General features: G+C 45.7%; 2 protein-coding genes across 4 annotated transcripts in view; one reads left to right on the top strand and one right to left on the bottom strand.

The window, feature by feature from the left end:
• Window positions 1-23,758, bottom strand: part of ELMOD2 (ELMO domain containing 2) — a 139,873-nt gene that overhangs the window by 94,103 nt on the left and 22,012 nt on the right. The window contains exon 1 of one of the 3 annotated variants that reach the window (XM_033939710.1): window positions 20,672-21,010. The exons of 1 other annotated variant lie outside the window; for it this stretch is intronic. The gene's annotated coding sequence lies outside the window, so the exon portion shown is untranslated. Of the gene's footprint in view, window positions 1-20,671; window positions 21,011-23,758 lie in introns of those variants that run through there. One more of the 3 variants, XM_033939701.1, reaches the window with a different exon arrangement.
• MGAT4D (MGAT4 family member D) overlaps window positions 21,116-23,758 on the top strand; it is a 263,615-nt gene continuing 260,972 nt past the window's right edge. The window contains exon 1 of the mRNA XM_033939678.1: window positions 21,116-21,211. The gene's annotated coding sequence lies outside the window, so the exon portion shown is untranslated. The remainder of the gene's footprint in view (window positions 21,212-23,758) is intronic.

The following is a 23,758-nucleotide window of genomic DNA, read 5'->3' as shown; positions in this document are numbered from 1 at the left end:
CGTCGGGGCACCAAGCCTCCGTCGAGGCACGCAGCCTCCGTCGAGGCACGCAGCCTCCGTCGAGGCACGCAGCCTCAGTCGACGCACGAAGCCTCAGTCGACGTCGAGGCACGAAACCCCCGTCGACGTCGAGGCACACAGCCTCCGTCGAGGCACGAAGCCTCCGTCGAGGCACCAAGCCTCAGTCGGGGCACCAAGCCTCCGTCGGGGCACCAAGCCTCCGTCGGGGCACCAAGCCTCCGTCGGGGCACCAAGCCTCCGTCGGGGCACCAAGCCTCCGTCGGGGCACCAAGCCTCCGTCGGGGCACCAAGCCTCCGTCGGGGCACCAAGCCTCCGTCGAGGCACGCAGCCTCCGTCGAGGCACGCAGCCTCCGTCGAGGCACGCAGCCTCAGTCGACGCACGAAGCCTCAGTCGACGCACGAAGCCTCAGTCGACGTCGAGGCACGAAACCCCCGTCGACGTCGAGGCACACAGCCTCCGTCGAGGCACGAAGCCCCCGTCGAGGCACCAAGCCTCAGTCGACGTCGAGGCACACAGCCTCCGTCGAGGCACGAAGCCTCCGTCGAGGCACCAAGCCTCAGTCGACGTCGAGGCACCAAACCTCCGTCGAGGCACCAAGCCTCAGTCGACGGCGAGGCACGAAGCCTCCGTCGAGGCACGAAGCCTCCGTCGAGGCACCAAACCCCCGTCGACGTCGAGGCACACAGCCCCCGTCGAGGCACGAAGCCTCCGTCGAGGCACCAAACCTCCGTCGAGGCACCAAGCCTCCGTCGAGGCACCAAGCCTCAGTCGACGTCGAGGCACGAAGCCTCCGTCGAGGCACGAAGCCTCAGTCGATGTCGAGGGACGAAGCTCCAGTCGACGTCGAGGCACGAAGCTCCAGTCGACGTCGAGGCACATCGAGTTTCAGAAGTCGGCACCGTACCAATGAAACTGGTAATAAAGGTGCAGCAGTGCACTCCATAAGGGCAACCTCGATATGAGTATTCCCATGAAAGGAGGCACGCTTTGAAGGTCTCGTAGAGGCGGGCACGATCGCACTCGATGCCTGGAATGCCTGAGACTCAGCCGGTGGCGTTACCGAGGTAACGCACCTAGAAGAAAGAAAGAAAGAAAAACTTACCGGGGATCGAAGCTGCACAGTCCGATTCCAACGAAGGAAAGAGGGTCCCGGCCATTCTGCTCACACGAGGTGAGCCCAGAGAGAGGCCAGGGAAGAAGAAAATACAGCTGCAGGCAAATGAGGCCTAGCCGCATGGCTGAGGCCCAAGAAGGGCCTGCCCGAGGAAAAACACAATAAAAAGTCCTCTTTTTTTTTTTTTTTTGAAACAAAGAAATACACGATCAATTAACAAACGCACAGCGACTCCCTAACAAAATAAAGAAGCCGCGGTGCCAGAAAGGCACTTAGAAGAACGCAGAGAAGAGAGACAAGGTCTTTCTGGCTCAGCGGAAAACTAAGAACTGAGGACCATGAGGAGGGTATGCGCCCTCTAGTGGATCAGGAAGGCACACACATGCGTGGTGCAGTGTGCAAACTTGAAACTTCAATCAAGTTTGCTTGAAAAGCTGTCCGCGCTGGGGCTCCGTGGATGACGTCACCCACATGTGAGAATATGCTGCCTGCTTGTCCTGGGATAACCTAAATTATACATTTTGGTGGAATACAATATGTCATATATTCAAAATGGAAAGAACAATAGCAATACAAAGGGGGACATATACTAAATTTATAAAAATATGGGGGCCATTGGCAAAATACTGTAATGAATAAATAGTAGGATTTTTCTTCTTCTTTTCTTCTTTTAGGGATCTTTTTTATGACACACATAGAGGGGGGGGTAAAGAAAATAATTTCTACATAATATGTTATAATATATTATACAATATGCAATGTATGAATGAAAAGTAATAGAAGGGTGGGGGGAGGGAGAGGGGATAAAATTTATTTAGAATATATTGTATTAGATATAAAAATGTTATTGAATATTCATCAATTGTATTCTAACATGTTGTACATTTTCTATAAAATTTGAAAATTAAAAATATTATATATTAAAGTAATAAAAGGGTGGGGGGAGGGTGAGGGGGAAAATCAAATTTAGATATATAATGTATTAGATATAAAAGTGATACTATGTATTTATCAATTGTATTTTAATATTTTGTACACTTTATGTAAAATTTGAAAATAAAAAATAATGGAAAAAAAAGAAATTTCAACGACCTTTCTTCAGATTTAATTCATTCTTCATTCAAACTAGATTTTTCTGAATCTAGAACTCACTCATTAGATGACTTAATTAACCTATGGAACATAGCCATAAAATCAGTTTTGGATAAACTTGCACCAGTACAAACTAAAGTTATTTCCGCTCGTAAAATTCAGAACCCATGGTTCACAGCCGAACTTTCCCTCATTAAAAAACAACTAAGATCTTTAGAACATAAGTGGAGGAAAGAAAAAACTCAAACTAATTTACAAATATTCAATGAGCAATCTAGATTCTATAAACTAAAAATAAACCAAGCAAAAATGAAATTCTATTCTGATAAAATATTGAAAGCTAAAAATCCATCGGCTCTCTATGCCATACTAAATACAATAACAATTCCAAATAAACAACAATCTGAATCGGTTGGCTCCATCCCCACTGCTCAAGAACTTGCTGATCATTTCATTGAAAAAATTAACAAAATTAGAAAAACTTTTACAGTGAATCAACATGTAACAATTGCTCATGAGCAAACTGTTTCAGAATCATTAATTTCAAAATGTTCAAGATTTAAAATACCAAGTCTAAAAGAAATTGAGTCCACTCTTAAATCTATCAATATCAAGGGCTCTAAAGCTGTTCTAATTCCGCCGTTTATTCTCAAGCATTATTTTGATATTTTTGGACCTTTCATCCATACACTAATTACTGAAAGCCTAAGTCAAAACACTGTGCCAATGGCCTGAAAAAAATCAATCATTCGTCCTATTATCAAAGATAAAAATACTAGTTCTGAAGATCCATCTAACTACAGACCAATAGCAAACATTCCTTTTCTGTCAAAATTGACAGAAAAGGTAGTTTTTAATCAAATTTCAGAATTTGTGGAAAAAACTAATGTTCTACATCCAAACCAAACTGGTTTTAGACACCACCATAGCACTTTACATTCATTGATTGGCATGAATAAACTAAACTAAACTAAACCTTGGGTTTATAATATACCACCTCTATCCAATACTTTCTAGATCATCATCAATCGATTCTGTTAATTTCTATTGATCTTTCTACAGCCTTCGATACGATCGATCACCAACTTCTTCTTGATAGACTTCAATCTATTGGTATTACAGACCAAGTTCTTTCTTGGTTTGTATCATATTTCACAGATCGTACCTCTACTGTTTTTTTCAAAGATTCAACATCTAAATCCTCACAGACTACACATGGGGTCCCTCAAGGGTCTATTCTTTCCCCTTTATTATTCAATATCTTTCTCGCCCCTCTAATGACCCTATGCCAATCTGTGGGTTTCCAAGTCTTTGCCTATGCTGACGATATCCAGCTCTTACATCCATTAGACGCTAATAAAACTTATGATATCTTAGCGATTAGTGAGAAACTTGACCAAGTTTACCATTGGTTGAATTCAAACAGATTGGCACTTAACATTAAAAAAACTAATGTGATGCTTTTCCCATGGAAAGAGTTTTTTCCCTTGTCTCTCCCATTTCTATAAAAAATGTCTCCCTGCAATTAGTTAGCAATATAAAAATTTTAGGGGTGATCTTTGATAATAAACTGAATTTTCATGATCACATTAATAACATTATTAAAACTACCTTTTATAGATTACGCAAAATTCGATCAATTTCAAAATTTCTATGTTCAAAGTCACTCAATATTCTTATTCACTCTTTGGTGATTTCTAAGATTGATTATTGTAATGCTCTCTTCAAGGGAATTTCTTTGAATGAAATAAAACGTCTACAAATCATTCAAAATGCTTCCATTAAGCTTATAACTAAATCCAGAAAGTTTGATCATGTAACTCCCCTTCTAAAAAACGCGCACTGGCTTCCAGTTATCCATCAGATAACATATAAACTTTGCATACTCACTTTCAAATCTCTTCTTAATAAAACCCCAGCATTTATATATAAATTATTAATTCCATATTCTCCAAATAGAACTTTGAGATCCAATGAACAGAATTTACTAACTATTCCATCTCTTAAGGTTATTAATACAAGACGGCAATTTATTTTTTCGGTTACCGCACCACAGACTTGGAACGCCCTTCCAATTTATTTAAGGGAATAACAGGATCTGGGAAAATTTTAAAGTAATTTAAAAACATTTCTCTTTAAAGATGCCTTTGGTAACTAACTTAATAATCCTTAGGCTAAACTATTTTTACTGTATTATATTATACCTTTTGTCTCCCTTTTTGTACTTTTCCCTTTTTGTTCTACTTTCCTATATTGATTTGTATTTCACATCCCCTCTTTCCTTGTGTTATGAGTGTGTTAAGTTAAACTTTAATCCCTAATGTTATTATATAAAGTTTTGTATTGTATTGTTTCCCATCAAATGTAATTTTAAATTGTTCATCGCATAGAAATATGATTAAGCGGTTAATCAAAAAAACCATTAAACTTGAAACTTATTAACACCAATTATTGATTTGTTTGTTAGGTTAAAAGGTAAAATATAGAATCCACACAAAAGAAAATAAAGTGATTTTTTTTTTTGTTGGCCTGACATTTTTTGACTAGCTTTCAAAGCTAGAACCTTCTTCAGGTTAGGAATGAGCAAAAGAAGGCAATTTCAAATATGTAAATGAAACATGAAAGCATTTCAATGGCAGGCACAAGGGAAAAGATAGGGTTGGGAAAGAGATAAGGGTGAGACAGATGGGTGATCTGGAGGTGATAGCAATATAATTTTGTGATTTGTAAGCTGATAAGACTTTAACAAGGATCTGGGTTTTCATCATCAAACATCAAAGGTCTTACATCTCTGGATTGTTTTAAAAGTTTCCTCTTAGTATTCTGACGATAAGATCACCAATGCAGCAACCAGGTCCTGAAAAATGTCACTTTGATTTGTCTTCAGTTTTATGTCTCCACTTGAGACCACACTGAATCCACTGGGGCCAATACCTTGGGAACACCCCAACTGTGATGGACTATTCAAGAAAAATACCAAAAGCAACCCTTGCAAAGTATCTAGAAAAACAGGTCCCCACAGTTGAAAATGTCCCAAAGCCTACAGCCTGAATAATTGATGTCATAGGATTGCTCCTTGAGACATAAACAGACCACAAAACTGTATTTGAAGCTGCATGGCATGCAGGGGCAAAACAGGATATGATAGATATTATATTATTGAGATGTGTTAATCAAAGATGCAGAGCAAGTTGCAAGGAGTTCCAAGTATGGTATTCTTCGTAACATCAGTTCAGGCCAGAGGATCCACCAATGGAAGAAGCTCCTTACATGTTCACAAAGCAAGAAAGCAGTTATCAACTTCATGGATGAAGAATGAAAGTCTCCAAAGTACAGGCAGTACCCAAGTTACAGACGCCCGACTTAAGTATGACTCGTACTTAAGAACGCGGTTGCTGGGACTTCCGGTGACGTCACGATCCAAGATGGAGGGTTAGAGACTTTGCTCTGACTCTCCCCTCCAGAGCGCATTACTTTCCCGTTGCGGGACGCCGAATTCAGAGTGCCCGAGGTCGGAAGAGTGTGGGGGAAGCTCGGGGCGCTTGCGGGATGCCATCGAAAAAACGAGTGGAGCCCGGCAGATTGTCGGAGCGTGGAGGTGAGCAGGGAGGCCTCCGCCACGTGCGCGGGACCTCGGGCTTGTCCGCGCGCGAGTCGGGAGACAGCGCGTCGGAAGAAGAATCGGAGCGCGGTGCTTCCCCGAGGCTACGGCGAGCAGGGTCGGCGGCGGTAGTTACGAAAGCCGACCTGAAACTGTGGGCTACGGAAATTAAAGAGGAGGTGGCGGCTGTGAAAGGCAAAATAAAAGAGGCCGTAAAAGAGATAAGGCAGGACTTTGCAGACTTGCTGGGCAGAGTGGAGGACACTGAAAAGCGCTTGGGAGAGCAAGAAGAGTCGGTTCAGGGACTCACAACTCAGGTGAAGGCAGTCCAGAAAGATCTTCTGGACTGCTGTGCCCAGGTGGAGGACCTGGAAAATAGGTCCCGACGGAACAATGTTCGGATCCGGGGAGTTCCGGAAACAGCTGAGTATGGGGACGCTGTGGCAGTGGTGCAAGAGCTCAGCCGGTTCCTGCTGGCTGATGGTGGAGCCCCTGATAACACTTCTGGGGGCCTGAGAGTGGACAGGGCGCACCGAACCCTGGGTCCGAAGAATGGGGATTACCCGAGAGATATTATTGCTTGCATTCACCATTTTCCTGATAAGGATCGTCTGGTGAAGAAGGCTAGAGACCTGGGCGTTATCAATTGGAAGAATTTGAAAGTGGAGATATTTCAGGATCTCTCGAGCATCACTTTGCAGAAGAGGAGGGAGTTTCGCCCATTGCTGGAGGTGTTGAAGCAGAACAACTTGAGATATCGCTGGCTGTTCCCGTTTGGTCTACTGGTTACTTTTAATGGAGTGCATAAGCGGGTGACGACCGTGGCGGAGCTGCAGGCGGTACTTCTGAAGGAGGGTCTGGTGAAAATGGGAGATTCTGTTCTGAGCAAAGTGACGGCGCAGAAGTTGGAGCGGTATCAGTGGAAAGCGGTGCCCCAGAGACGGAGAGGACGGCAGAGCGCTCGACAGGACGGAGAGGCAGCCGAGCTGAGTGCAGCTGTGGCCCCGGACACTTGAGTGGCTGGCTGCGGGCGGTCGAGACTACCCGCTGCTGGGTCCTGGACCTTGATGCTGATCTAGTGTTGACTTTGGGAGTGTGACTGGGCATGTATGGGTGAGGGTCTGGGGACTGATTGGTGGGGGGTGGTGGTGCATATGAGGTGTGGATGTGGGGACGGGAGGTATCACAAAGGTGACATGGGGGGGTGGTGAAGTCACTTGAAGTCTTGGAGGGAGTGGGGAGAATGGGAGTGTGGGTTAGGTGGGGAGGGGGGTGGGGAGAGATGGGGAGGAGAGGGGAGGAGGGAGGGAGGGAGGGACGGGGAGGGGGGGGACTAGGTTACGAAGGGAGAAGGTGGGGGGAGGTGCAGAGGTGATGGGAGTGATGTCTATAGCCGGGGATGGGGGGGGATAATGTACTCAGATTGGGCAGTTTGAATGTTAAGGGGCTTAACATGCCACGTAAGCGGCAACTGTTGTTGAAAGAAGTTAAGCGCCTACGTTTTGATATCTGTTTTGTTCAAGAAACTCATTTTGTAAAAGCTGGGGAAAAGCTTGTACAGTTTCGGGAGTATCCCGTGAGGGTTTGGGCTTCTAATAGGGTGGAGCGGAAAAAGGCGGGGGTGGGGATTTTGTTCTCCCACAAGTTGCGGGTGGTCCCAGATAAGGAATGGAGGGATGAAGGAGGGAGGTGGCTTATCTGGACTGGTACTGTTGATGGGACTCGGGTAACGTTGGTTAATTTGTATGCACCTAACTCTCAACAGGGTCCCTTTTTTGACCTCCTCCTGTCTAAGATCTTGTCGGTTAAGGTGGGGCCGGTGGTGGTGGTGGGGGATTTTAATTTGGTTCTTAATCCAGAATGGGATTCCACGGGCAAGGGGGGTGATAGACTTAAGAAGGATAGAAAATGTTTGGAGAGATTTCTGGAAGTCCTTAATGTGGAGGATGGGTGGCGGGTTCAACATTGGATGGGTCGGGACTACACTTTCTATTCCCCTGTACATGAGGTATACACTCGCATTGATATGGTATGTGTGGATAAAGGGTGGGGGGGTAAAGTGATAGATACCAAGATTGATACCATTGGATGGTCAGACCATGCCCCGCTCTGGGTGGATCTGAAATGGGGAGGACCTAGGGGGGGAGATACGTATTGGAGATTGAACGATACCCTGCTGGGAGATCCGAAAATAGTACAAAAGCTGGAAACGGGGATTTATGATTTCCTAGAGTTTAATAAGGTGGATCAGTTCTCCCCCATGACGATCTGGGAAAGTTTAAAAGGGGTGTTAAGGGGGGAATTGATCTCTATAGCAGCCTATAAGAAAAAGTCCCGGCAGCAGGAGGAACTGCAGCTCCGGGAGACGCTCCGCACTCTGGTGGATCAACATAAGAGGGGACAGGGAGGCCCGCAGGTGAGGCTTCGGCTTCAGGAAACCCGAATGGCCCTTGGGAAGTTGGAAGATGAGGTGATTAAGTTTAATCTTGAGAAGTTGAAGCTTAAATATTTTGAATCGGGAAATCGGGCTAGTAAGCTTTTGGCTCATAGGGTCAAATTGCAGCAGTCTAGGAGTAATATTTTGGCTATTAAGGAGCGAGATGGCACGGTACTTACGGACGAGGTAGGAATACAAAGGCGGTTTCGGGAATTTTACCAGGAGCTTTATACACCAGAGCTTAAGGGCTCGGAGGTGGAGAGCCAAGCCTATTTGAGGGATTTAGGGTTGCCTTCCCTATCTAGCTCGGATGCACTGGGGCTGGAGGGGGATATCACGGTGGAGGAGGTGTTGCACGTTATTAGACATTTGAAGCCGGGTAAGTCACCCGGACTCGACGGGTTTACTGGGCTGTTTTATAAGAAACTTTCTCCCTTGGTTGCACCTTTATTGACTAGACTATTTAATTCCCTGAAAGAGGGAGAGCGCTTGCCTTTCTATATGCGCTTGGCAGGGATTACGATACTCCCTAAGCCAGGGAAAGATCTGTCTGTGTGTGGTAGCTATCGACCTATCTCTCTCTTAGGAATTGATACCAAAATCCTGGCCCGTATTCTGGCCGATAGGATGGCGACCCATATGCCGGACCTGATCCACCCGGATCAGGTGGGGTTCATTGGGGGGCGGCAGGCGGCGGATGGTATTAGGCGGGTGTTGAACTTGGTGTGGGAGGCCCGTAGATCAGGGTCCCCTTGGGTGGCGGTTGCGGTGGATGCCGAAAAGGCGTTCGACCGGGTGGATTGGACGTTTATGGAGGCGGTGCTACACCAGATGGGATTTGGGTCGCGATTCATTTCTTGGATCCTTACGCTATACCATAACCCGATGGCTTGTGTCAAAGTTAATGGGGTCTATTCCAAGCCCTTTGAACTACATCGAGGGACGAGACAGGGGTGCCCGCTCTCTCCCCTGCTGTTTGCTTTGGTGATTGAGCCTTTGGCTCAAAGCATCCGTCTGTCTCGGCTTGTGAAGGGGGTGCGGGTGCAGGGGGGTGAACATAAACTGTCCCTTTTTGCGGATGATATCTTGGCCATTGTGGAGGGGTCGGAAAGGTCGCTGTTGGCTTTGCGGGATTTGATGCGGGATTATGGGCGGATTTCGGGCTTTAAAGCTAATTTGTCTAAGACGGAGATCTTGAATATTTCGGTACCAGCGGCGGAGGCCCTGGAACTGCAAAAGGGGGTACCCTTCCGTTGGGTGACGGGCCCTATTAAATACCTGGGGATATGGCTTGGGGTGGAGTGGGATACCCTGTTCCGCCTTAATTATCTCCCTTTGGGAGAGACAATGCGAAGGGATCTTGATAGATGGGACCCTCTGTACCTTTCCTGGATGGGTAGAATGGAGGTGGTACGTATGATGGTCCTGCCCAGATTTCTTTATCTCTTTCAAGTGCTTCCGGTTGAGGTCCCTAAAGCTTGCTTTACGCGCTGGCATAGGTCCCTTCTGCAATTTATATGGAAGGGTAGGCGTCCTCGGGTGGCGAGATATGCCATGTTCAAATTTAAGGAGGAGGGAGGACTGGGGTTACCCAATCTGGAACTATACTACAGGGCGGCGCAGCTTAGGGCGGTTGTGGATTGGCATGCGGATCCAGCTAAATTGTGGGTTCGGGTGGAACAGGGTCTCTTGGGAGATCCTAGGGGCATACCGGCTCTGTCTTATCTACCGTGGGTGGGCTTGAGGGAGACGGATATTGCTTCTATTGCTAATCCTTTTATAAGATGGACGCTACGGGTCTGGTGGGTAGGATGCAGGGTCTACATTTTTTGCCTATTAGGTATGCAGAGGATTTTGTTCCGGGTAGGGAGGGTGGAGTCTTTTGTAGATGGGAGCGAGGTGGGTTGAGATGGTTTGGCCAACTGTTGGAGGGGGAGCGACTTCGTGGGTTTCCTGAGGTCCAAGCCTCTTTCCATTTGGAGCAGCGTGATATATTCCCCTATCTACAGGTGAAGGATTATATTATGCGCATTAAAGCGGGGGACCCTACAGCATATAAGTGCTCGAGGTTTGAGTTAATGTTGGGGGACCCAGTGCGTCGGGGCTGCATCTCACAATTATATCGCTTACTGCTTGCCGACCCTGATCGGAAGACCACATATATGAGGGCGTGGGAGGTAGACTTAGGGCACACCTATACGATTGAGGAATGGGAACAAATAGCATTAAGAATACATCATGTGGCGGTGGCTCCACAATTGGTAGAAAACGCTCTTAAACTCCTTGTGAGATGGTATGTTACTCCTGTGGTGCTTGCAAAGATGGGTACCTCATGTGCAGGGGAGTGCTGGAGAGGGTGTGGCCTGAGGGGTACATTCATTCATATGTGGTGGGAGTGTCCCCGTCTTGTGGATTATTGGACTCAGGTGTTCCGCTATGTGGGGTGCCTCTTGCAATGTCGATTGCCATTTGGAGCGGAGACGGCTTTGCTGGGGGTACTCCCAGGGACAGTGGAGGCTACGCAGGACAAGTTAGTTAGATTGGCTTTTACAGCTGCTAGACTGGTGCTGGCATCACTATGGAAGAGCCCCACGATACCTACGGTAGTGATGATGCGAGTGAAATTGGGATGGGTATGTGAGAAATTTAGGCTGTCGGCTCTACTTACCCGCCAAAGGCGACAGTTTGAGGACCTATGGGGAAGGTTCCTAGAGATGGAGGGAAACTCTGAGTAATTTGTATTACATGCTTAGATGGTGCATCCCTGAAGGGGGACCACCATTGCATCTCTTGCATATTAGGATTATGTTATGTTACTTCTTCCTTTTGGATGTTTCATGTGGGGGGGGGGGAACTAGATGTTATTGGGAGATAGGTAATTTAGAGGGTCAGGGGGGGGATGGGGGGGGGAAGGGGAGGGGTGGGTTGGGAATGGGACATGGGGAATCTAATGTATACACTGTATTCATGAATGTATGGTTTTGATGTACAGGTGTACCTGTAGTGATTGTAACGCAGTGGTTAAATAAAGAGTTACAAAAAAAAAAAGAACGCGGTTGCTGCTTCATTTGATTTCACTGAGCAGTATTTCCAGTGGCATAGACTTTTATACTTCTTCTGTAGCAGATTCAGGAATGATGCATGGCCACATTAAGACAAGTGTGTGGTTGTGCATACTATACCTTAGGGAACACTGGTAAGGACAGCTAGCTCTTTTGTCAGCTGGGGGCAGAGGTAAGCAGCAAGAATCTTAAAATCTACAAGTTCTGTGTTACATACAATCCAACTTTAAGAACAGTTTTTTAAACTTAACTTGTTCTTAACCCGGGGACTGCATGCATATAGAAAATAAAGTTGGCAACAAACAGATATATGTGAATACTGAGGTATCGAGGTATCTTGCTTCAGAATCTCAAATAAAATATGCTCAACCATTGAGAATTTAGTTACATCACAGGAAATTGAACAAGTGCAAAATGTGATAAAGCACAAGATAATGTCTGCTACTGCTCAGGATATCAGACAGTTAAGTCAAACCACAGAATGCACCTTGTGTCAAGACTATATAGACTTGATTGAAGAAATTAAGAAAAAAATTTGCAATATCTGATAGATCAAAAAAGTCCAAATACTGACTGTAGACCCAAGAAGTTGGTCAATAAAAGCAATAGCATCAGTTTGGAGTTTCAAAACGAATGATAAAGATGGTCCAAGAAAAAGCAAACACTGAATGTGTGATAGGAGAGATAGGAAGAAAACCAGGAGAGCAGAACCCTGGAATCCCAACGGGGACAGTGTATCAAAGAGTATGCGGTGATCAACAGTATCAAAGGCAACAGACAGATTGAGAAGGACGAGGATAGAGTAGAGGCCTTTGGATCTGGTTAAGAACATGTCCATTGGAAACTTTAGTAAGGGCAATTTCAGTGGAATGCAGAGGGCAAAAGCCTGACTGAAGAGGATCGAGAATAGCTTAAGAGGAGAGAAAGTCCAGACACCAGCACGTTCAAGTAACTCGGATAAGAAGGGGAGGAGGGAGATGTGGCGATAGTTGGAGGGACACATGGGGTCCAGTATCAAACAAAGAGCTATATCTCCACAAGTATTACACTGGCAGATCTTAAACTTTACCAGAGTTCATTTGGGTCATGTAAGATTCAACATACAAAGTTTCATCAAAATCCGTGATGGTGAGTTGGGGCACTTTTCTAAAATTAGGTCACTTGACACAGAACAACCCATTTGTGCATGCAAGGCTTTAAGCCAGCCCTGCACAACATAAGGCCCAAAACGGCTCTCATTGCGGCCTGGCTCTCACTCTGCTCTCCTGCTCTACCCTCCTAGTCTCACCTTTAAAAGCGCCGCCGCCGCTTTCAAGGACCAACAAGCTAATTATGGCAGCTTGCAGAGCAAACCTAGCAGGCTGCCGTCAGTCTCTGCACAAGTTCCCTCTGCCGCAGTCCAGCCCCTGACATCAGAGGAGGGGCAGGACCGTGGCAGAGGGAATGTGCTTCAGAGGCCAACGGCAGCCTGCTAGGTTCATCTGCAGGCTGCCGTAATTAGCTTAGCTGCAGACTGCAGAAGACAACCTCTCTCGCTGGGTGTGGTAAGGCCCCTGGCAGGACGCTGGATCTAAAGAGAGAGTCAGAAAAGGACCTTGAGGAGGGGTGGGTGGGGAGAGAGAGAGAAAAGGACCTTGAGGAGGGGCAGGAAAATAGACTTGAAGACAGGGAAGATGCTGGACTAGAGGAGGAAGAGAGGGGAAATGCCCTGAAACGAGGAGAGAGAGATGCCAGGCCCTGGGAAGGGGGAAGTCAAAGAGAGTGAGAGAGACAGAAAGACCTGGATTAAAGGTGGGAGGACTCAAAATGTTAGCAGAAGGAAGATAGAGAGAAGGAGAAACCTGAAACAAAAGGGAGGCAGAAGAGAGGAGGGCAGATGTTGGACTTGGGGGTGTATAGAGGGAAGAGAGAGAGAGAGACTGCAGAGAGATGGAAAGATTCTGGACCAGGGAGGAAGGAAGGATAAAGAGAGAAGCAGAGAAAGAGCTGGAAGAAAGGAGAACAAAATGCTGGGGAGGGGGTTGTAAGCAGAAGAAAGACAGGACCAAAGGGGGAAGACAAGAGGCAGATGCTGGACTATGGGAGGTTTAGACAGAGAGCACAGTTACTTACCGTAACAGTTGTTATCCAGGGACAGCAGGCAGATATTCCCACACATGGGTGACGTCACCGACGGAGCCCCGCAGCGGACAGCCTCGAAAGCAAACTTGCTTGAAGGTCTCGAACTTTCGAGCACTGCACCGCGCCTGCGCGCGTGCCTTCCCGCCCGAACTAGGGGGCGCATCTCCTGAGAGGATCCTCAGTTCAGATACCTAGCCAAGAAGCCAACCAGGGGAGGTGGGAGGGTTGTGGGAATATCTGCCTGCTGTCCCTGGATAACAACTGTTACGGTAAGTAACTGTGCTTTATCCCAGGACAAGCAGGCAGCATATTCCCACACATGGGTGACCTCCAAGCTAAATAGAAAGGGATGGAGGGAAGTTGGCATATTACGAAAAAAGATTTTGCAAAACAGATTGGCCAAAATGGCCATCCCTCCTGGATAAGGTATCCAGACAATAATGAGAGGTGAAAGTATGAACCGAGGACCAAGTGGCAGCCTTGCAGATTTCCTCAATAGGAGTTGATCGGAGGAAAGCTACAGACGCCGCCATAGCTCTAACTTTGTGGCCCATCACTCGACCTTGCAAGGAAAGACCAGCCTGAGCATAGCAGAATGAAATGCAAGCAGCCATCCAGTTGGAGATTGTGCGTTTTGATATAGGACGTCCCAACCTGTTCGGATCAAAAGATATGAAAAGTTGAGGAGATGTTCTGTGAAGTTGAGTGCGTTGAAGGTAGAAAGCCAAAGCACGTTTACAGTCCAATGTATGAAGAGCCGCCTCTCCTGGATGAGAATGAGGCTTTGGAAAAAATACAGGCAGAACAATAGACTGATTGATATGAAATTCTGAAACAACTTTAGGTAAGAATTTAGGATGAGTACGTAGAACAACCTTGTCATGGTGAAAAACTGTGAAAGGTGGATCAGCCACTAGCGCTTGTAACTCACTGACACGTCGAGCAGAAGTGAGGGCGATCAGGAAAACAGTTTTCCAAGTGAGATACTTGAGATGAGCTTTGTCAAGTGGTTCAAAAGGAGATTTCATAAGTTGAGCTAAAACAACATTGAGATCCCAAACCACAGGAGGTGGTTTAATAGGAGGATGGAGATTGAGAAGTCCTTTCATAAAACGAGAAATCATAGGATGTGCAGAAAGGGATTTTCCATCCAAAGGCTGATGAAAAGCAGCTATAGCACTAAGGTGGACTCGGATAGATGTAGTCTGAAGTCCAGATTGTGATAAATGAAGTAAATAGTCCAGAATTGATGTCAAGGAAGCAGATCTGGGAAGTAAATTACGTGTAGAACACCAAGCAGAGAATCTTGTCCACTTTTGACCATAACATTGTCTAGTTGATGGTTTTCTGGAAGCAAGTAAAATATCTTGAACAGACGGAGAAAATTGAGAAAAGTCTGTTATATAGAAAGGTACCAAGCTGTCAAATGTAGAGACTGTAGATTGGGATGAAGCAAAGATCCTTGATTCTGCGTGAGTAGAGAAGGAAATATTGGCAGAAGTAGAGTCTCCCTGGTGCTGAGTTGAAGTAGAAGGGAGAACCAAGGTTGCCTGGGCCACCGAGGAGCTATCAGAATCATGGTGGCCTGGTCTGATTTCAACTTGACTAGAGTCTTGAGAATCAGAGGAAACGGAGGAAAAGCATAAAGGAATTGATTCCTCCAGTCCAGTAGAAACGCATCCGCTTCGAGACGTTGAGGAGTATAGATGCGGGAGCAAAATTGAGGCAGTTTGAAGTTGAGAGGTGACGCAAACAGATCTATCTGTGGAGTCCCCCAACGAGCAAAAATTTGGCGAAGAGTAGGAGAATTGATTGTCCATTCGTGAGGTTGTAGAAGACGACTCAATTTGTCCGCCAAACAATTTTGTTGACCCTGAATATAAACCGCTCTGAGGAAGATGTTGTGAAGAATCGCCCAATGCCACAATTTCAGAGCTTCTTGACAGAGGGAGTGAGATCCCATCCCTCCCTGTTTGTTGACATAATACATGGCTACTTGGTTGTCGGTACGTACTAGAATCACCATGTCGTAAAGTAGATGCTGAAAAGCTTTGAGAGCATAGAATATCGCTCTGAGTTCCAACAGATTTATAGGACACCGCCGGTCCGCTTGGGTCCAGAGCCCTTGAGTGCAAAGACCGTCCACATGAGCTCCCCATGCATACATTGACGAGTCGGTTGTGAGGACCTTCTGATGAGGAAGAGGATAAAACAGTAAACCTCTTGAAAGATTCAAAGAGAGCATCCACCAGCGGAGAGACTTCTTTAATGAAGGCGTGATGGAAATTAGTCGAGTTGGTGGATCCAGTGATTGTTGCCATTGAGATGCCAGTGTCCATTGAGGAATGCGAAGGTGAAGTCTGGCAAAAGGAACCACATGAACTGTAGAAGCCATGTGACCAAGCAGAACCATCATTTTCCTTGCTGGAACAGAGGAAAGTTGGCAGAATTGTTGAGACAGTTGAAGGAGTGCATCCTGATGTGGTTGTGGAAGATATGCTCTCAGATTGATAGTGTCCAGAGTAGCTCCTATGAACTGGAGGGACTGAGAAGGAGTCAGCTGAGATTTGGGAAAATTGATGTGAAATCCCAAACTTTGCAGAAAAAGAATAGTCTGTTGGGTCGCTGCAATAACCTCTGAAAAAGAGGGAGCCTTGATGAGCCAGTCGTCTAGGTATGGAAATACTTGAAGACCCTGGTTGCGAAGAGCTGCAGCTACAACCACTAGGCATTTGGTGAAAACTCTGGGGGAAGAAGCCAGTCCGAAGGGGAGAACTCTGTACTGAAGATGAAGATTTCCTACCTGGAATCTGAGATACTTGCGAAAGTCTGGATGAATAGGGATATGAGTATAGGCCTCTTTGAGATCGAGAGAGCACATCCAATCCCCTTGATCCATCAAGGAATATAGAGTTGGCAGAGTGAGCATTCGAAATTTCTCTTTGACTAGATATTTGTTGAGAGCTCTGAGATCCAAAATCGGTCGCAAATCCCCCGTCTTTTTGGGAACTAGAAAATAACGGGAATAAAATCCCAAGTTCCTTTGTGGAAGAGGAACTTCCTCCACTGCTCGCAGGAGAAGAAGAGCTCGAGCTTCTTGAAGAAGAAGGGGAAAATGCGACTGATTTGAAAGACACTCTCTTGGATGGCGATCTGGAGGTGCCTGAAGGAGTCGAAGAGAGTATCCCTCTCGTATGATGGTAAGAACCCAGAGGTCTGAAGTAATGAGCTCCCATTGGTGATAAAAAGAGGACAGGCGACCTCCTATGGGGAGAGGAGAATTTGGAAACAGAGAAATTTGAATGCTCAGGTCGAGATTGTCAAAAAGACTGAGCAGGCTTGGTGGCAGCAGGAGTCTGAGATTTTTGTTGCCTTTGTTGTGGAGGAGGCCGACGAGCAGGAGGTCTAGAAAAAGCAGGAGTTGTTTTCTGCGGATAGCGACGTGGAGTTTGTTTGAAACCTCTAGTTGGTACAGGTTTAGGTTTTGGACGAATGAGGGAAGGAAAAGAGCGCTCATGTTCTGAAAGACGCTTTGTAGCTGCCTCAATAGAGTCATCGAATAATTCATTTCCTTGACAAGGAAGATTAGCCAATCTATCCTGAAGGTTAGGATCCATGTCCACTATCCGTAACCATGCTAATCTACGCATGGCTACTGCAAATGCCGATACTCTAGACGAGAGTTCAAAGGCATCATAAGAAGCTTGTAGCATGAAAAGTCTCAACTGAGAAAGAGTCTTAAGGATATTTTTAAATTCTGATAGGCGATTGGTAGAGATGTCCGGGTAAAATGAAGATAAAATCTTTAAAAAATGGTTGAAGTAGGACGTAAATATGTAATTATAATTAAGAACTCTATTTGCCATCATAGAGTTCTGGTATAAACGACGTCCAAACTTATCCATGGTACGGCCTTCCCTACCAGGAGGAACCGAAGCATAGATTTTGGAGGAATGTGCTTTCTTCAATGATGATTCTACAACTAGAGATTGATGAGAAAGTTGAGACTTTTCATATCCTTTACAGGGGACCGTTCTATAACGAGATTCTAATTTGGATGGGATAGCAGTGATAGAATAAGGAGTTTCCATATTGCGAGTGAAGGTCTGCTGTAGAACAGGAGTCATAGGTAATCTGAGTGACTCTTTTGGAGGATGGGGAAGCTCCATATCCGCTAAGTATTCAGGAGTATATTTTGAGTCTGAATGAAGGTCTATCTTGAGAGCTTGGCCCATGTCAAAGATAAATTTGGCAAAAGAAATTGATTTTGGATCAGATGTTTCCTCAGGAGAACCACTGCGAGATTTATGTTGAACTGAGTAGGATGGAGAAGCCTCTCTAGAATATGGTGAAAGGTCTGATTCCAGACGCAGAGTGACCGAAGAAGCTGCACTGTGAGTTGGAGTAAGAGAATGCTTTCTTTTCAAACTCCTGGAAGGAGAAGTAGCAGGTGTACGTGTTACAGAATGAGTCGAGGTATATGTAGGACTGTCTCGACGGACTGGCTTCGACGGTGTTCTGGATCGAGAAGGGCTTCGAGTCGAGGCTCGTCGAGATCCATGCTTCGACTTTGACTTCGAAGAACAAGGTAAAGAAGCCTCGGTATCCAAATTCGAAGACTCCCTCCGAAGCTTAGAAGGAACAGGTCTTGAATGCTTCGATCGATGCTTCGGAGGAGGTGAGCCCGGAGAAGACTCTGATGAAGAAATGTTCTTCGGTGTCCGGGATCGGCCTCAGGAGACTGGAAGCTCTGGTTGAGTAACAGGCTGATCAGTCCGAGGCAAGGTCGAGGACGGGACCAATTGAGCTACCAAGGAGGAAATCTGAGTTGTGAGTATAGATTTCAACATGTCCTCTAGCATCGGCACCGAGACAGAAGATTCTGACCTCGTAGGTGCAGCAGTACGCTCCGAAGAGGGCGACCTCGAAGGTGAGTATTCCCTTATCTTGGAGGTACGCTTCGAAGGTGGACGTGCCGAGGACTCTGGTGGCTTCTTGGATACGGCACCTGAAAGGGAACTCGGAGACTTACCCCCCGTAGAAGACTTCGTGGATGGCGTCGTCTTCGAGGCAACCGAGGCAGAATAGGTCGAGGCCTTCGAGACCGAAACTCCAGACGGAGTCTGGGTCGAGGCCTTCGAGACCACAGGTGTCGAGGTCGTCGGAGTCGAAGCCTTCGAGACCGGAGCAGCCGCTACGGTCGAGGCCGGATCCGAAGATTGCTCCATGCCAAAAAGTTGAAAAAATTGAGCACAACGTCGTCGAAAAGCCCGTTTATGAAAAGAAAAAGAAAGGAATAAAAAAACAAGCACAGCGACCGACTTTAAGAAAGAAACAGCCGCGGTGATGAGAAGGCAAATGCTGCAGAGAAAGAGAACGTGTCTTCTTGTCTCCGCGGAAATAAACGAACTGAGGATCCTCTCAGGAGATGCGCCCCCTAGTTCGGGCGGGAAGGCACGCACGCAGGCGCGGTGCAGTGCTCGAAAGTTCGAGACCTTCAAGCAAGTTTGCTTTCGAGGCTGTCCGCTGCGGGGCTCCGTCGGTGACGTCACCCATGTGTGGGAATATGCTGCCTGCTTGTCCTGGGATAATGGGAGAGAGACCCTGAGGAAGAACAGAGAGATGGAAGATCATAACAGAGGAGGGAGAGGGAGACCTGGAACAAAGGTGGTGGTAGGTACAAAAGAGAACAGACACTGGATTTGGGGAGGGTACGCAGAGGGAAAAGAGATAGAGACTTGAACCCAAAGGGACTGGGGCTGAATTGTGAAAGAAATGTTGGATGCACAGTCAGAAAGAAGTCCAACCAGAAACTAATTAAATCACCAAAGATAGGAGAAATTATTTTATTTTCAATTTAGTGATCGAAATGTGTCAATTTTGAGAATTTATATCTGCTGTGTGTATTGTGTGTATATGAAAAAATGAAAGGAAAAAATTGCACTACAATTAGTAAAGGGGGCAGGATCTGGCGCACAGTTTGGGTGGGTTTAGGGCGGAGCTTGGGAGGTCTGTGGTTGGGGGTACTTAGCTCCAAGTAGTTGAGAAACACTGCTGTAGACAATCAGCCGCTGCCAGTGCATCTCCTGCCCTCTTCCCTGCTGGCACCCCCTACTAGCGTCTCAGGGCCTGTCTGGAAGGCCTCGGTGCATGCGCGGATGTCAACTTGATGATGTCACGCATGCACACGACATCATCACGGCAACGTCCGCACACTTCTGGGTGCCTCGAGCTGTGGCCACTACCTGCGGCCCTCGCTACATTTTCCGACTTCGTTTCGGCCCCGGATCATTTTTGAGTTGTGCAGGCCTGCTTTAAGTAAAGGACTTGAATAAGTAGCCAATGCAGTCAGATCAGCAATAGAGAAACCCTACCGTATTTATGAGAATTAAAGATTAAACTTCGTAGTATTTTGTAACAACTGGAAACGCCGATACCGTTTAGTAGACTGTGAAAATTTATTTATTTTTTTAATAAGCCTTTAGAACACGATTATTTTTAAAAATTCGGGATCCTTATATACAAAAATTATCCTCGAAAGCAAGAAATATGATTCTTAATACTTTTATATTAGATATAAATAAATGTGGGTTGTTTTTTTTTTTAATATTTTTTTTTATTTGATGTTTTATGTCACCTTTCATTCTAGGATAGGGAGGGAAATTGGAATGATTTTAATATATATATATAAAGTAATAAGGGGGGGGATATAGGAAAAAATAGTTTAGATATATTAAAATATATGTTGGAGGAATGATAAAATGTTTATGTAAATGAAAAATGTGATGTAGGAGGATGTTCTTTGCATTTGAATTCATAGTAAAACATTGTTTAATTGTGCTCAAAAACGTTATAAATTAATTGTGCTCAATCAAAACTCCTATAATTCTAAACAAAATCTATGAATAAGTCCTGTTTAAAAATTTATTTTGAAGGAATGATAAACATTTATTAGAAGTTAATATGGTCAATTTAAATGTAATGACTATTTTACTGTGTTATATTATTATGTATTTATTGCATTTCTTCAATAAAATGTTATACAGTAAATGCGTTACTAAAAAACAAACACGCTTTACGAAGTCACTCTTTTCCTCCTAATCCAGACCTAAAACAAAATGGACATCAGAAGAACAGAGAGTAAGGGTACTCAAGGGGGGGGGGCAAAGCGGCAAACAAATTTTAAAAAGATGAAAACTCTCTTTTTTTTTTTTATTATACCTTCTCAGAGGAACGAGGAGCCAATTAAATGAAAAAGTTAGTAGACTATGAAAGCAGGGCTGAACCTGGTAGCAGCGCTTTTTCTTTAGGCTTTCCTTTCTTTCTTTTAAATCTGTCAGCGCACAGCCGAGCCAGCTTCCTCGCGTTAGGCGGGCAGAAGGGAAAGTCAGCGCGCGAAGCTGTCGAACTAGAACGAGCGACCGCGAGCGCCTCCGAAGGAGAAGAGGCCGGCCTCGACCAGCTGCATCTCGACGGCCTACAGGCTCCAGCGAGAAACCGGGAAAGCTTAAGCCCAAGAGGGCCGGAAGTGTCCGCGGCGCTCCGGTGCAGCTGCAAAAGCGTTCCGTGCGTCAACAGCAGCCGGCCGGCGGGGGCGATCATTAAAGGGCGGACTCGCCTGTGAGAGGGAAAAAAAAAAAAAAAGAGAGAGGGAGGGCAAACGGGCTGTTGAGACTGGCAGCTCGGGCTTTCGTCGGTGGCATCACAGGTCTGACTTAATAAGGAAATGACATCAGCTTCAAAGTCTTCTGAAACCTTAAAGTAAAACTATATTTTGTCTGCTTACTTATAGAGTATTAGGTTTCACTTCTCTTTCACTGGACTTATATATATATTAAAAAAAAAAACCCAACAACCTCCAACATTATAAATTATCAGGGATTTCAAAGTCCCTCCTTGAGGGCCGCAATCCAGTCGGGTTTTCAGGATTTCCCGATGAATATGCATTGAAAGCAGTGCATGCAAATAGATCTCATGCATATTCATCGGGGAAATCCTGAAAACCCGACTGGATTGCGGCCCTCAAGGAGGGACTTTGAGACCCCTGAATTATACCATTGATTTAAAGTGTTCATAGTGTGTTTTCAAAGTGCAAATGTATGTAACCTAATCAAATATTTGTGTGTCGTCCACACCTAAAGGTTAAGGGTGGGAGGAAGGAGCAGAAGGGGGACAGGAAACATAAGACTTAGGCGATTAAGTAAAGGTCAGATGCTTATGATGATCTTAGAAGAATTAGTTGTCGAAGAGTGAACTTTTCAGTTTCTGTCAGAATAGGGTGTGGTTATCACACTCAAAGCCATAGGAACCAACTTTTGAAAATGATTGGGGGTGCGCAATTCATAACAAATTTCCCCTCATCCAGAAATAGTGGCATAGTGAGGGAGGTTGTTGGCACACCACATCGTTGCGCTTTGTACCCCCACTCTTCCCCATGTATCTCTTGAAATGTTCGCCAGCACGAGCAGCATTTTCCACTTGCTGCTCGCACCAGCCTTAGCTGTCTTCTGATGTCACATCCTGGTCCCATGAACATTTAAAGAGGTACATGGGGTGGAGAGGAAGAGAGATGCCAGTGACCATGCAAAGATGGCGCCTAGGGCGGTTCCCCTTCCCCCCCGCCCAGGGCAGGATTAATTTGTCAAGGGCCCCTAGGCATACAAGTACACTGGGCCCCCTGCCCCGTCCCACCATGCACCCAGGTGGAAACAGGAAGCTGCGTCAGAGGGAAGCTTTGGGCAAGCAGCACCGCTTGCAAAATTACTGTTCCCGTTGCCTTTCTTATCCGCATTGCTTGCTTGTCTTACTTTCCGTCGATCGGGGGGGGGGGGGGTAAACCACGTTGCCGATCGGGGGGGGGGGAGGCTCACGTTGCCGATCGATGCTGGAGGGGCCCATCGCCGTTCGGAAAAAACAATGTTGATGCCCTCCTTCATCGGGCCCCCCTGACCATTTCGGGCCCTAGGCACGTGCCTACTGGGCCTATTGGTTAATCCTGCCCTGCCCCCGCCCCTTACTATGCCACTGGCCCGGTATCGCCGAGCCATGTGCCCCCTATCTTTTCCCACCACTTGAGACTGCATACCTATTGAAATGATCACCGGCATGAGCAGCGTCTCTCACCATGGAGAGCTGATCTGTCTAGCCATTGGTGAATGTCTCCAGATACACCCTCGCCCAGTATGGAATAAGTAATCACAAACTAAAAATAGAAATATGTAGACAAAAGTTAAACTGAACCTCCAAGAAGTCAGACTTTGCATACAGTGAAACACCACAGAAACAGTGGAACATGATCCCTAATACTGTGTAAAATATAAGATATCAGATGTAAATTTGAAAAAAAAACTAACAAATAATAATTACCACTTTACAAATTAACAAATAGAAATAAAACAAAATTGGAAATTAAGAAAATACCATTTTATTGGACTAATCCATTTTTCAATTAGCTTTCAGAGGCCAAAACCACCTCCTTCAGGTCAGTACAGTATACTGCTGTTACAGTATCCTGTCCTGACTTAAGGAAGAGGATTTGGACTCCAAATGTTTGTAAAAAATGTATTAAAATTAGTCTAATAAAAGATTACCTATTTCCGTTTTCTGTTTATAAACATTTATCAATGCAACTACAATACTATCTTATTCTTTAAAGGAACAAAAAAATATTTTTTCTACCTTTTGTCGTTTCTGCTTTAATAATCACTCTCTCTATCCTCTCTCTCCCTTCCATGCAGCATTTGCCCCTTTCATCCAGCCTCTGCCCCTTCCATCCAGCCTCTGCCCCTTCCATCCACTGTCTTCACTCTCTCTGCCCCTTCCATCCATTGTCTTCGCTCTCTCTCTCTGCCTCTTCCATCCACTATCCGCCCTCTTCCCCTTCCATATAGCAACTGAACCTAACAGCGCAACCGGGCAAAACACTATGGAACAAGACCTACTTTTGCTAGAACAATGGTCCAGTACTTGGCAACTAAACTTTAATGCCAAAAAATGTAAGGTGATGCATCTTGGCACTGGGAATCCTTGCACTACATACACCCTAAATGGAGAAAACTTAACAAAAACTGAAGTAGAAAGGGACTTGGGAGTAATCATCCGTGAAGACATGAAGGCTTGCAAATCAGGTGGAGAAAGCCTCAACAAGGCTAGACAAATGCTTGGCTGCATCAGAAGAAGTTTTATCAGCCAAAAACCGAAGTTATATTGCCACTATACAAACCCATAGTGAGACCGCACCTGGAGTACTGTGTCCAGTTTTGGAGGCCACATTACCAAAGGGTGTGAAGAGAATTGAGTCAGTTCAGA

Source organism: Geotrypetes seraphini, chromosome 1 (genome assembly GCF_902459505.1).
Source record: "Geotrypetes seraphini chromosome 1, aGeoSer1.1, whole genome shotgun sequence".
Lineage (NCBI taxonomy): Eukaryota > Metazoa > Chordata > Amphibia > Gymnophiona > Dermophiidae > Geotrypetes > Geotrypetes seraphini.
Note: the sequence above shows the minus strand (reverse complement) of the source record. Positions and strands in the feature narration are given on the sequence as shown.